Below are 13,223 nucleotides of genomic sequence, written 5' to 3'. Positions count from 1 at the left end.
TTTGTCTGTTTTTACCACCAGTGTCCTCAGTGTTTTCCATCAGTTTGTCTGTTTTTACCACCAGTGTCATCAGTGTTTTCCATCAGTTTGTCTGTTTTTACCACCAGTGTCATCAGTGTTTTCCATCAGTTTGTCCGTTTTTACCACCAGTGTCATCAGTGTTTTCCATCAGTTTGTCTGTTTTTACCACCAGTGTCATCAGTGTTTTCCATCAGTTTGTCCGTTTTTACCACCAGTGTCATCAGTGTTTTCCATCAGTGTCCGTTTTTACCAGCAGTGTCATCAGTGTTTTCCATCAGTTTGTCTGTTTTTACCAGCAGTGTCATCAGTGTTTTCCATCAGTTTGTCCGTTTTTACCACCAGTGTCATCAGTGTTTTCCATCAGTTTGTCTGTTTTTACCACCAGTGTCATCAGTGTTTTCCATCAGTGTCTGTTTTTACCACCAGTGTCATCAGTGTTTTCCATCAGTTTGTCTGTTTTTACCAGCAGTGTCATCAGTGTTTTCCATCAGTTTGTCTGTTTTTACCACCAGTGTCATCAGTGTTTTCCATCAGTTTGTCCGTTTTTACCACCAGTGTCATCAGTGTTTTCCATCAGTTTGTCTGTTTTTACCACCAGTGTCATCAGTGTTTTCCATCAGTTTGTCTGTTTTTACCACCAGTGTCATCAGTGTTTTCCATCAGTTTGTCCGTTTTTACCAGCAGTGTCATCAGTGTTTTCCATCAGTTTGTCTGTTTTTACCACCAGTGTCATCAGTGTTTTCCATCAGTTTGTCTGTTTTTACCACCAGTGTCATCAGTGTTTTCCATCAGTTTGTCCGTTTTTACCACCAGTGTCATCAGTGTTTTCCATCAGTTTGTCTGTTTTTACCACCAGTGTCATCAGTGTTTTCCATCAGTTTGTCTGTTTTTACCACCAGTGTCATCAGTGTTTTCCATCAGTTTGTCCGTTTTTACCACCAGTGTCATCAGTGTTTTCCATCAGTTTGTCCGTTTTTACCAGCAGTGTCATCAGTGTTTTCCATCAGTGTCCGTTTTTACCAGCAGTGTCATCAGTGTTTTCCATCAGTTTGTCTGTTTTTACCAGCAGTGTCATCAGTGTTTTCCATCAGTTTGTCTGTTTTTACCACCAGTGTCATCAGTGTTTTCCATCAGTTTGTCTGTTTTTACCACCAGTGTCATCAGTGTTTTCCATCAGTTTGTCTGTTTTTACCACCAGTGTCATCAGTGTTTTCCATCAGTTTGTCTGTTTTTACCACCAGTGTCATCAGTGTTTTCCATCAGTTTGTCCGTTTTTACCACCAGTGTCATCAGTGTTTTCCATCAGTTTGTCCGTTTTTACCACCAGTGTCATCAGTGTTTTCCATCAGTGTCTGTTTTTACCACCAGTGTCATCAGTGTTTTCCATCAGTTTGTCCGTTTTTACCACCAGTGTCATCAGTGTTTTCCATCAGTGTCCGTTTTTACCACCAGTGTCATCAGTGTTTTCCATCAGTTTGTCCGTTTTTACCACCAGTGTCATCAGTGTTTTCCATCAGTTTGTCCGTTTTTTACCACCAGTGTCATCAGTGTTTTTCACGAACGGATAATTAAACGATGAAGCTTCACGTATATTTAGCAATATTAATCACGGACAATGCATGGATACCATCCGCGTGCTTTACGTGATTTTCGCAGACCCATAGTTTTTTATTGGCCATATTTCATCCCTGCTGCCAAAAAGAAACGGACGTGTACAGCAGCACAGATCATAATGAGTACATGTCTAATCCTTAAAAATCACAGGTACAGCAGGTATGTGTGAATGAGGCCTTATCTCCCCTCCTCCTGCTTTTTTCTCACCTGTGATGCCAAACACTTGCTGGATACAGATTAGGCTGATAACAGACAGAAGGGAGCAGCCCCTCGCTGTGAGATGCACTGGGCCCATCAGCTTGGGTTATGTCCAATGCGACCCTTGGTTTTCACCTGTCCTCCATTACTGCTGTGAAGCTGCTCCTGCCCCACTTGTGAGTTTCACATTAGGTCGCCTCCTCCACTTTGCATTGATGCTCGGCCTTACAGCGGGGGGGCCTTATAGTCACTAGGCGGCTACCATGTGACTGCATATTGTGCACCAAGGTACTCACCTCTGATCTCCCCTACACTAGTATTAACCCTCTACGTGCACTTGGGATTTTATACAAGCAGTCACTGTATCATAGGAAAACATGTCCCTGTATTCTAGAAGCCAGGCTGAGGAAAACCCAGAAGAAATAGAAGTTCAGCTCTGGGGTATAATACAGGATGTAACTCAGGATCAGTAATGTATGTACACAGTGACTGCACTAGCAGAATAGTGAGTGCAGCTCTGGGGTATAATACAGGATGTAACACAGGATCAGTAATGTAATGTATGTACACAGTGACTGCACCAGCAGAATAGTGAGTGCAGCTCTGGGGTATAATACAGCATGTAACTCAGGATCAGTAATGTAATGTATGTACACAGTGACTGCACCAGCAGAATAGTGAGTGCAGCTCTGGAGTATAATACAGGATGTAACTCAGGATCAGTAATGTAATGTATGTACACAGTGACTGCATTAGCAGAATAGTGAGTGCAGCTCTGGGGTATAATACAGGAGGTAACTCAGGATCAGTAATGTAATGTATGTACACAGTGACTGCACCAGCAGAATAGTGAGTGCAGCTCTGGAGTATGATACAGGATGTAACTCAGGATCAGTAATGTAATGTATGTACACAGTGACTGCACCAGCAGAATAGTGAGTGCAGCTCTGTGGTATAATACAGGATGTAACTCAGGATCAGTAATGTAATGTATGTACACAGTGACTGCACCAGCAGAATAGTGAGTGCAGCTCTGGGGTATAATACAGGATGTAACTCAGGATCAGTAATGTAATGTATGTACACAATGACTGCACCAGCAGAATAGTGAGTGCAGCTCTGGGGTATAATACAGGATGTAACTCAGGATCAGTAATGTAATGTATGTGAATAGTGAGTGCACCAGCAGAATAGTGAGTGCAGCTCTGGAGTATAATACAGGATGTAACTCAGGATCAGTAATGTAATGTATGTACACAGTGACTGCACCAGCAGAATAGTGAGTGCAGCTCTGGAGTATAATACAGGAGGTAACTCAGGATCAGTAATGTAATGTATGTACACAGTGACTGCACCAGCAGAATAGTGAGTGCAGCTCTGGGGTATAATACAGGATGTAACTCAGGATCAGTAATGTAATGTATGTGAATAGTGAGTGCAGCTCTGGGGTATAATACAGGATGTAACTCAGGATCAGTAATGTAATGTATGTACACAGTGACTGCCCCAGCAGAATAGTGAGTGCAAGCTCTGGGGTATAATACAGGATGTAACTCAGGATCAGTAATGTAATGTATGTACACAGTGACTGCACCAGCAGAATAGTGAGTGCAGCTCTGGAGTATAATACAGGACGTAACTCAGGATCAGTAATGTAATGTATGTACACAGTGACTGCACTAGCAGAATAGTGAGTGCAGCTCTGGGGTATAATACAGGATGTAACTCAGGATCAGTAATGTAATGTATGTACACAGTGACTGCCCCAGCAGAATAGTGAGTGCAGCTCTGGAGTATAATACAGGATGTAACTCAGGATCAGTAATGTAATTTATGTACACAGTGACTGCACCAGCAGAATAGTGAGTGCAGCTCTGGAGTATAATACAGGATGTAACTCAGGATCAGTAACGTAATGTATGTACACAGTGACTGCCCCAGCAGAATAGTGAGTGCAGCTCTGGAGTATAATACTGGATGTAACTCTCTAAATTGCTTTCATATTAATGTGATCTCGTCAATTCCATGTTGTCCCTTTTCTGTGAACACCCCACACCTTTATCCTGCTGCAGTGAATCAGATCCATGTTGGTAGTTGGTTCTGATCCGGTGTTCTTCCTTTGTGTAGACTGATCAGCACATTGGATGGTGTTATCTCCTGTGTGTCCGGTGAGCTCAGGCTTCGGGTCTCGTTTGTTGTACATCGTTATCATCCGTGGTGGTGTTCGCAGCTCTCGCTGTGGGTTAAATATTACTTGATTTCAGCCTCTCGATAAAGATCAGCAATCTGCCTTATGCCGACAGGTGCTGCAGGAATAAGACACAGGGGGCGTTTGGTAGATTTTAACCTCTGCCAGCAGGCGCGGCGAAAATTGGTCCCAAGAGCCTAGAAGAAGTAAGAGTTCCAGGCAATGCATTAATGTGTGGTCGCCTCCTCGCCTCTGCCGGTGTAATCAGCGCGGCCTCTGCTGGGAGCGTTAATCTGGAAGACTCCGGCCGGAGCATAGATTGGATGTAGGGATCTGTGGGTATATAGCGCTGCGCTGGATGTGCATGTTCCCCTAACACCCAAAAACGTGACAAAGTGGTGACTTATCCTAAGGGTTTCTGAAGTGTTGTATGTGTGCCAGTGACAACCTATCCGACCAACGTGCCATCACTAACCCCTTTAAATTGAAAACCATCAGCAAGTTGTGCTGCTCTCCAAGCTGAAGACTGTGGGGTCTGCACTGGATGTAATGTGATGGCGTCAGTCGTCCTTGATGGTATACAAGAGATTTCACATTCATCCCCTCCTGGGTAACATATGCTTACATGTTTTTTCCCAAGTTTGGTGTTATGTGATTTCACTGCCAGCAATGAAAGCCAGAAGGAGTATATCCCTAATTCTATCTGCGCTGTTCATAAGGCTGATGTGTCATGTTTGTATCATCCCCCGCCAGTATTATAGTAGTTATATTCTTGTACATAGGGGCAGTATTATAGTAGTTATATTCTTGTACATAGGAGCAGTATTATAGTAGTTATATTCTTGTACATAGGGGCAGTATTATAGTAGTTATATTCTTGTACATAGGGGCAGTATTATAGTAGTTATATTCTTGTACATAGGGGCAGTATTATAGTAGTTATATTCTTGTACATAGGGGCAGTATTATAGTAGTTATATTCTTGTACATGGGGGAGGAGTGTTGTGTTGTACCTTTTTTTTTTTTCCATAGAATTTGAATTGTTTTGTTTTTTCTATTTTAAGTTGGGAAGCTATTCTTGGTTGCACCATAATGGTGTAATCTTAAACATGTACTGTTGCAGTTCACAATACGTGTGGGGGAGATGCATTAATTTAATTTTTCAGTTCTTCAATACATAAAGTGAATCTCCTATATTCTATAGAGTCATTACACACATAGTGATCTATTTCAAGTGTTTATTTCTGTTAATGTTGATGATTATGGCTTACAGCCAATGAAAACCCAAAAATCATTATCTCAGTGAATTAGAATACTTTATAACACCAGCTTGAAAAATGATTTTAAAATCTGGAATATTGGCCTACTGAAATGTATGTTCAGTAAATGCACTCAATACTTGGTCGGGGCTCCTTTTGCATCAAAGGGTACCAGTGTCATCAGTGTTTTCCATCAGTTTGTCCGTTTTTACCACCAGTGTCATCAGTGTTTTCCATCAGTTTGTCCGTTTTTACCACCAGTGTCATCAGTGTTTTCCATCAGTTTGTCCGTTTTTACCACCAATGTCATCAGTGTTTTCCATCAGTTTGTCCGTTTTTACCACCAGTGTCATCAGTGTATTCCATCAGTTTGTCTGTTTTTACCACCAGTGTCATCAGTGTTTTCCATCAGTTTGTCCGTTTTTACCACCAGTGTCATCAGTGTTTTCCATCAGTTTGTCCGTTTTTACCACCAGTGTCATCAGTGTATTCCATCAGTTTGTCCGTTTTTACCACCAATGTCATCAGTGTTTTCCATCAGTTTGTCCGTTTTTACCACCAGTGTCATCAGTGTATTCCATCAGTTTGTCTGTTTTTACCACCAGTGTCATCAGTGTTTTCCATCAGTTTGTCCGTTTTTACCACCAGTGTCATCAGTGTATTCCATCAGTTTGTCTGTTTTTACCACTAGTGTCATCAGTGTTTTCCATCAGTTTGTCCTTTTTTACCAGCAGTGTCATCAGTGTTTTCCATCAGTTTGTCCGTTTTTACCAGCAGTGTCATCAGTGTTTTCCATCAGTTTGTCTGTTTTTACCACCAGTGTCATCAGTGTTTTCCATCAGTTTGTCCTTTTTTACCAGCAGTGTCATCAGTGTTTTCCATCAGTTTGTCCGTTTTTACCAGCAGTGTCATCAGTGTTTTCCATCAGTTTGTCTGTTTTTACCACCAGTGTCATCAGTGTTTTCCATCAGTTTGTCTGTTTTTACCAGCAGTGTCATCAGTGTTTTCCATCAGTTTGTCTGTTTTTACCACCAGTGTCATCAGTGTTTTCCATCAGTTTGTCTGTTTTTACCAGCAGTGTCATCAGTGTTTTCCATCAGTTTGTCCGTTTTTACCACCAGTGTCATCAGTGTTTTCCATCAGTTTGTCCGTTTTTACCACCAGTGTCATCAGTGTTTTCCATCAGTTTGTCCGTTTTTACCACCAGTGTCATCAGTGTTTTCCATCAGTTTGTCTGTTTTTACCAGCAGTGTCATCAGTGTTTTCCATCAGTTTGTCTGTTTTTACCACCAGTGTCATCAGTGTTTTCCATCAGTTTGTCTGTTTTTACCAGCAGTGTCATCAGTGTTTTCCATCAGTTTGTCTGTTTTTACCAGCAGTGTCATCAGTGTTTTCCATCAGTTTGTCCGTTTTTACCACCAGTGTCATCAGTGTTTTCCATCAGTTTGTCCGTTTTTACCACCAGTGTCATCAGTGTTTTCCATCAGTTTGTCCGTTTTTACCACCAGTGTCATCAGTGTTTTCCATCAGTTTGTCCGTTTTTTACCACTAGGAGCAGTATTATAGTAGTTATATTCTTGTACATAGGAGCAGTATTATAGTAGTTATATTCTTGTACATAGGGGCAGTATTATAGTAGTTATATTCTTGTACATAGGGGCAGTATTATAGTAGTTATATTCTTGTACATAGGAGCAGTATTATAGTAGTTATATTCTTGTATATACAGTAGGGGCAGTATTATAGTAGTTATATTCTTGTACGTAGGAGCAGTATTATAGTAGTTATATTCTTGTACATAGGGGCAGTATTATAGTAGTTATATTCTTGTACGTAGGAACAGTATTATAGTAGTTATATTCTTGTACATAGGAGCAGTATTATAGTAGTTGTATTCTTGTACATAGGAGCAGTATTATAGTAGTTATATTCTTGTACATAGGGGGCAGTATTATAGTAGTTATATTCTTGTACGTAGGAACAGTATTATAGTAGTTATATTCTTGTACGTAGGAACAGTATTATAGTAGTTATATTCTTGTACATAGGAGCAGTATTATAGTAGTTATATTCTTGTACATAGGAGCAGTATTATAGTAGTTGTATTCTTGTACATAGGAGCAGTATTATAGTAGTTATATTCTTGTACATAGGAGCAGTATTATAGTAGTTGTATTCTTGTACATAGGAGCAGTATTATAGTAGTTATATTCTTGTACATAGGGGGCAGTATTATAGTAGTTATATTCTTGTACGTAGGAGCAGTATTATAGTAGTTATATTCTTGTACATAGGGGGCAGTATTATAGTAGTTATATTCTTGTACGTAGGAACAGTATTATAGTAGTTATATTCTTGTACGTAGGGGCAGTATTATAGTAGTTATATTCTTGTACATGGGGGAGGAGTGTTGTGTTGTACCTTTTTTTTTTTTCCATAGAATTTGAATTGTTTTGTTTTTTCTATTTTAAGTTGGGAAGGTATTCTTGGTTGCACCATAATGGTGTAATCTTAAACATGTACTGTTGCAGTTCACAATACGTGTGGGGGAGATGCATTAATTTAATTTTTCAGTTCTTCAATACATAAAGTGAATCTCCTATATTCTATAGAGTCATTACACACATAGTGATCTATTTCAAGTGTTTATTTCTGTTAATGTTGATGATTATGGCTTACAGCCAATGAAAACCCAAAAATCATTATCTCAGTGAATTAGAATACTTTATAACACCAGCTTGAAAAATGATTTTAAAATCTGGAATATTGGCCTACTGAAATGTATGTTCAGTAAATGCACTCAATACTTGGTCGGGGCTCCTTTTGCATCAAAGGGTACCAGTGTCATCAGTGTTTTCCATCAGTTTGTCCGTTTTTACCACCAGTGTCATCAGTGTTTTCCATCAGTTTGTCCGTTTTTACCACCAGTGTCATCAGTGTTTTCCATCAGTTTGTCCGTTTTTACCACCAATGTCATCAGTGTTTTCCATCAGTTTGTCCGTTTTTACCACCAGTGTCATCAGTGTATTCCATCAGTTTGTCTGTTTTTACCACCAGTGTCATCAGTGTTTTCCATCAGTTTGTCCGTTTTTACCACCAGTGTCATCAGTGTTTTCCATCAGTTTGTCCGTTTTTACCACCAGTGTCATCAGTGTATTCCATCAGTTTGTCCGTTTTTACCACCAATGTCATCAGTGTTTTCCATCAGTTTGTCCGTTTTTACCACCAGTGTCATCAGTGTATTCCATCAGTTTGTCTGTTTTTACCACCAGTGTCATCAGTGTTTTCCATCAGTTTGTCCGTTTTTACCACCAGTGTCATCAGTGTATTCCATCAGTTTGTCTGTTTTTACCACTAGTGTCATCAGTGTTTTCCATCAGTTTGTCCGTTTTTACCACCAGTGTCATCAGTGTTTTCCATCAGTTTGTCCTTTTTTACCAGCAGTGTCATCAGTGTTTTCCATCAGTTTGTCCGTTTTTACCAGCAGTGTCATCAGTGTTTTCCATCAGTTTGTCTGTTTTTACCACCAGTGTCATCAGTGTTTTCCATCAGTTTGTCCTTTTTTACCAGCAGTGTCATCAGTGTTTTCCATCAGTTTGTCCGTTTTTACCAGCAGTGTCATCAGTGTTTTCCATCAGTTTGTCTGTTTTTACCACCAGTGTCATCAGTGTTTTCCATCAGTTTGTCTGTTTTTACCACCAGTGTCATCAGTGTTTTCCATCAGTTTGTCTGTTTTTACCACCAGTGTCATCAGTGTTTTCCATCAGTTTGTCTGTTTTTACCAGCAGTGTCATCAGTGTTTTCCATCAGTTTGTCCGTTTTTACCACCAGTGTCATCAGTGTTTTCCATCAGTTTGTCCGTTTTTACCACCAGTGTCATCAGTGTTTTCCATCAGTTTGTCCGTTTTTACCACCAGTGTCATCAGTGTTTTCCATCAGTTTGTCTGTTTTTACCAGCAGTGTCATCAGTGTTTTCCATCAGTTTGTCTGTTTTTACCACCAGTGTCATCAGTGTTTTCCATCAGTTTGTCTGTTTTTACCAGCAGTGTCATCAGTGTTTTCCATCAGTTTGTCTGTTTTTACCAGCAGTGTCATCAGTGTTTTCCATCAGTTTGTCCGTTTTTACCACCAGTGTCATCAGTGTTTTCCATCAGTTTGTCCGTTTTTACCACCAGTGTCATCAGTGTTTTCCATCAGTTTGTCCGTTTTTACCACCAGTGTCATCAGTGTTTTCCATCAGTTTGTCCGTTTTTTACCACTAGGAGCAGTATTATAGTAGTTATATTCTTGTACATAGGAGCAGTATTATAGTAGTTATATTCTTGTACATAGGGGCAGTATTATAGTAGTTATATTCTTGTACATAGGGGCAGTATTATAGTAGTTATATTCTTGTACATAGGAGCAGTATTATAGTAGTTATATTCTTGTATATACAGTAGGGGCAGTATTATAGTAGTTATATTCTTGTACGTAGGAGCAGTATTATAGTAGTTATATTCTTGTACATAGGGGCAGTATTATAGTAGTTATATTCTTGTACGTAGGAACAGTATTATAGTAGTTATATTCTTGTACATAGGAGCAGTATTATAGTAGTTGTATTCTTGTACATAGGAGCAGTATTATAGTAGTTATATTCTTGTACATAGGGGGCAGTATTATAGTAGTTATATTCTTGTACGTAGGAACAGTATTATAGTAGTTATATTCTTGTACGTAGGAACAGTATTATAGTAGTTATATTCTTGTACATAGGAGCAGTATTATAGTAGTTATATTCTTGTACATAGGAGCAGTATTATAGTAGTTGTATTCTTGTACATAGGAGCAGTATTATAGTAGTTATATTCTTGTACATAGGAGCAGTATTATAGTAGTTGTATTCTTGTACATAGGAGCAGTATTATAGTAGTTATATTCTTGTACATAGGGGGCAGTATTATAGTAGTTATATTCTTGTACGTAGGAGCAGTATTATAGTAGTTATATTCTTGTACATAGGGGGCAGTATTATAGTAGTTATATTCTTGTACGTAGGAACAGTATTATAGTAGTTATATTCTTGTACGTAGGGGCAGTATTATAGTAGTTATATTCTTGTACATGGGGGAGGAGTGTTGTGTTGTACCTTTTTTTTTTTTCCATAGAATTTGAATTGTTTTGTTTTTTCTATTTTAAGTTGGGAAGGTATTCTTGGTTGCACCATAATGGTGTAATCTTAAACATGTACTGTTGCAGGTCACAATACGTGTGGGGGAGATGCATTAATTTAATTTTTCAGTTCTTCAATACATAAAGTGAATCTCCTATATTCTATAGAGTTATTACACACATAGTGATCTATTTCAAGTGTTTATTTCTGTTAATGTTGATGATTATGGCTTACAGCCAATGAAAACCCAAAAGTCATTATCTCAGTGAATTAGAATACTTTATAACACAAGCTTGAAAAATGATTTTAAAATCTGGAATATTGGCCTACTGAAATGTATGTTCAGTAAATGCACTCAATACTTGGTCGGGGCTCCTTTTGCATCATCGCTTTTCACTTTTTGATATTCTAATTTTGTGAGCTGCACCGCTATCTGTATGTTTAAGGGTATGTTCCCATGATCGGTAAACGCTGTGGATTGAATGCTGCGTATATCTGCAGCACCCAACCCGCAGCTTCCAGATGTTACAGCATAGTGGATGTGATTTTAAGAAATCCGATGTCCACTATGCGTGCACCATCATCGTCCTTGGCTTAACTGCGGAGATGGACATGCCGTGCGTCTTTCCAGACTGCAGCATGTCAATTTATTGGGACGCGGTGATTCCGCTTCACATGCGGGGTTACAGGCGTTCTATAGCCGGCAGCGCTTTGGACGTAGCGGACATGTGCTGTTTCCAAAGCGCGGCCGATTACTGACCTTGGGGACGTAGCCCTAATCGCATATGATAAATCTTTTAATGGATTTCTGTTGCTGGACATCTGTTTTCTGATGAATGGCAGTTAGTATAGTTGTAATATTATTGCGCAAAGCTCTGCAAAAATGTTAGGAAAGTGTGAAAAATAATGCTGTAAAGTAAGAAATTTAAAAAAATTGCAGAATTTAATAGTTTATTTTTAACCATTAACAAAATGCAAAGTTAATGAACAAAACAGAAATGTAAATATCAGTATCTGGTGACCACCCCTCACCTCCATCATCAGTATCTAGTGACCGCCCGTCACCTCCATCATCAGTATCTGGTGACCGCCCGTCACCTCCATCATCAGTATCTGGTGACCGCCCATCGCCTCCATCATCAGTATCTGGTGACTGCCCGTCTCCTCCATCATCAGTATCTGGTGACTGCCCATCACCTCCATCATCAGTATCTGGTGATCGTCCATCTCCTCCATCATCAGTATCTGGTGACCACCCATCACCTCCATCATCAGTATCTGGTGACTGCCCATCACCTCCATCATCAGTATCTGGTGACCGTCCATCTCCTCCATCATCAGTATCTGGTGACCGCCCGTCTCCTCCATCATCAGTATCTGGTGATCGCCTGTCTTCTCCATCATCAGTATCTGGTGACTGCCCATCACCTCCATCATCAGTATCTGGTGATCGTCCATCTCCTCCATCATCAGTATCTGGTGACCGCTCGTCTCCTCCATCAGTATCTGGTGACCGCCCATCACCTCCATCATCAGTATCTGGTGACCGCTCGTCTCCTCCATCAGTATCTGGTGACCGCCCGTCACCTCCATCATCAGTATCTGGTGACCGCTCGTCTCCTCCATCAGTATCTAGTGACCGCCCGTCGCCTCCATCATCAGTATCTGGTGACCGCCCGTCTCCTCCATCATCAGTATCTGGTGATCGCCGTCTCCTCCATCATCAGTATCTGGTGACTGCCCATCACCTCCATCATCAGTATCTGGTGACCGCTCGTCTCCTCCATCAGTATCTGGTGACCGCCCGTCACCTCCATCATCAGTATCTGGTGACTGCCCATCACCTCCATCATCAGTATCTGGTGATCGTCCATCTCCTCCATCATCAGTATCTGGTGATCGCCCATCACCTCCATCATCAGTATCTGGTAACCGCCCGTCTCCTCCATCATCAGTATCTGGTGACCACCTGTCTCCTCCATCATCAGTATCTGGTAACCGCCCGTCTCCTCCATCATCAGTATCTGGTAACCGCCCGTCTCCTCCATCATCAGTATCTGGTGATCGCCCGTCTCCTCCATCATCAGTATCTGGTGACTGCCCATCACCTCCATCATCAGTATCTGGTGACCGCCCGTCTCCTCCATCATCAGTATCTGGTGACTGCCCATCACCTCCATCATCAGTATCTGGTGACCGCCCGTCTCCTCCATCATCAGTATCTGGTAACCGCCCGTCTCCTCCATCATCAGTATCTGGTGATCGCCCGTCTCCTCCATCATCAGTATCTGGTGACTGCCCATCACCTCCATCATCAGTATCTGGTGACCGCCCGTCTCCTCCATCATCAGTATCTGGTGATCGCCCGTCTCCTCCATCATCAGTATCTGGTGACTGCCCATCACCTCCATCATCAGTATCTGGTGACCGCCCGTCTCCTCCATCATCAGTATCTGGTGACTGCCCATCACCTCCATCATCAGTATCTGGTGACCGCCCGTCTCCTCCATCATCAGTATCTGGTAACCGCCCGTCTCCTCCATCATCAGTATCTGGTAACCGCCCGTCTCCTCCATCATCAGTATCTGGTGATCGCCCGTCTCCTCCATCATCAGTATCTGGTGACTGCCCATCACCTCCATCATCAGTATCTGGTGACCGCCCGTCTCCTCCATCATCAGTATCTGGTGACTGCCCATCACCTCCATCATCAGTATCTGGTGACCGCCCGTCTCCTCCATCATCAGTATCTGGTAACCGCCCGTCTCCTCCATCATCAGTATCTGGT

At 41.2% G+C, this 13,223-nt stretch overlaps 1 protein-coding gene across 4 annotated transcripts in view; it reads left to right on the top strand.

The window, feature by feature from the left end:
- HMBOX1 (homeobox containing 1) overlaps positions 1-13,223 on the top strand; it is a 106,344-nt gene that overhangs the window by 20,145 nt on the left and 72,976 nt on the right. The gene's annotated exons all lie outside the window — the stretch shown is intronic.

This window comes from Ranitomeya imitator, chromosome 5 (assembly GCF_032444005.1).
Source record: "Ranitomeya imitator isolate aRanImi1 chromosome 5, aRanImi1.pri, whole genome shotgun sequence".
Lineage (NCBI taxonomy): Eukaryota > Metazoa > Chordata > Amphibia > Anura > Dendrobatidae > Ranitomeya > Ranitomeya imitator.
This window is presented reverse-complemented; position numbering and strand designations above follow the sequence as displayed.